Source organism: Protomyctophum bolini, assembly GCF_963924005.1.
Source record: "Protomyctophum bolini genome assembly, chromosome: 13".
NCBI classification, from domain to species: Eukaryota; Metazoa; Chordata; class Actinopteri; order Myctophiformes; family Myctophidae; genus Protomyctophum; species Protomyctophum bolini.
The window spans coordinates 33851217-33853126 of NC_137874.1; positions in this window are offsets into that span (position 1 = coordinate 33851217).

Below are 1910 nucleotides of genomic sequence, written 5' to 3' on the forward strand. Positions count from 1 at the left end.
GAGGGTCTCTCAATCCCAGGGCTCAATAGGTCCACTATATATGTCCCTCTTCAGCAATATCTTATATAGCAGAAAATAGCCGTTCTACAGGCTCACAACGTTATGAGCTTTCAGATCGGCTATTTTCGTCAAATGTTCGACCTCAGGACAGGGGCTTATTGTGACAAGAAGGTTACAGGTTCAAATCCCCAGATGGGGGGGGGGGGGGTGCGATTGAGAAATGCTCAACCATCCACCCTACATTTACTATAAAACTATCGTCTATGTGTCTTTGAGCAAGTTGCCTAAAATCACTGTATTTGAGTGAAAGCCTAAAATTGGTCAAATAGCTGGCTTTGTCCAAGATCTAGTTACAGTCACTGGCTTGCAGAAGCAACAATGTATCCTTAATGTTGTAGTCCAAAGAATAATGCATGCCATCCATAATGTCTCCAACCTTCATTTATTTTTTACTCTGTTCTATAAATTAGCTCATAAAATAGCAATAGCAATAAAGTCTCAACAAGCCAGCATCTACTCCACTAGTAAATGTCCTTTGAATTCAGGACACAAACGTTTAACCAGAAAGTATACAGTATGAGGGGGTTCTCCTCCGAAGAGCCTTTAGTTCATTTTGTGGGTGAAAAAAAAAAACATAATTATATGATGTTCCATCATCATTAAATTTCTCTAAAACATAAATGTATATAATAATGGTATTATAATCTAGTCAAGCAAGCAAATATAATTAGCTACCAATCCTTTATACCATCATTTTTCATATGAATCACTTTTCTTAGACTTTAATGTTGGATACATCTCACTGACTCACTGTAGGAACAAAACGTCTTTCCGTGCACGTATGTAACGTATGCGTCTGCGCAGCCGATGCAGTGCATTGATTGCATTCAGGGAGCATCGTATGTAAACCTATATGCGTCTGCGCAGCCGATGCAGTGCATTCAGGGAGCATCGTATGTAAACCTATATGCGTCTGCGCAGCCGATGCAGTGCATTCAGGGAGCATCCTGCAGTGCACCGCTATATGTCTGCACAGACGTTAAATGATCCCACGCCCGCGGGTGGAAAGCAGGTCTGATAACGACTGGAAATACTGTGGCAGCACGCTGCAGCGTCTGCGTCGCATCGTACCACAAGGCTCCCGTATATCAGGCCATCTGAGGTCAGAAGTTCCAGGGTTCAGATATGTCGTTTCTGTCAATTCTGGAAAGTTATACTTGTGTTAACTTTTTATGTGAATGGGGAGCTGCTTGACATAGTACGTATGCATGTTGCTGAACCACTAAAGCCTTTATACAAGCGCACATTTTGAGCTTGTAGATCTGCTAGTTTTGAAAAGTTTTATCTTAAAAAAAATTCCCCAATAATGACATCATGCCCAAAATAGAGAAGCCACTTTGAAAGTGGTTAATAATTGGTTGGATTAAATCAGTTCTTTGGAATGCCTGCATGGAATGCTTTTCGTATTGTTAAATCTGTGAAGAAATAAAATCTATACAACATGAAATTAGAACTCCAATTCCAAGAACTAGACCAGTGCCTATTGAGTAGCGGCCGACTCCCAACTTACACAGTAAATGGTGCATTTATATAGCGCTTTTTATCCAAAGCTCTTTACATTGTGCATCACATTCACTGATGGCGGAGGAAACCATGCAAGGCACCAACCTGCACATCGGGAACAATTAGGGGTTCAGAGTCTTGCTCAAGGACACTCTGGGGGAGCCCACAGGGATCGGACTGGGAACTTCACGGTTCCCATCTGGTTGTTCTACCCGCCACTCTACCCCTGATCCACTCCCGCCTCCGTACAAAAGATGCAACATTTCGATCACCAAGACCTTCTTCAAGCATGCTGAATAAGGTCAAGGTGCTTGAAGAACGTCTTGGTGTTGCGTCTTCTAGCCTAA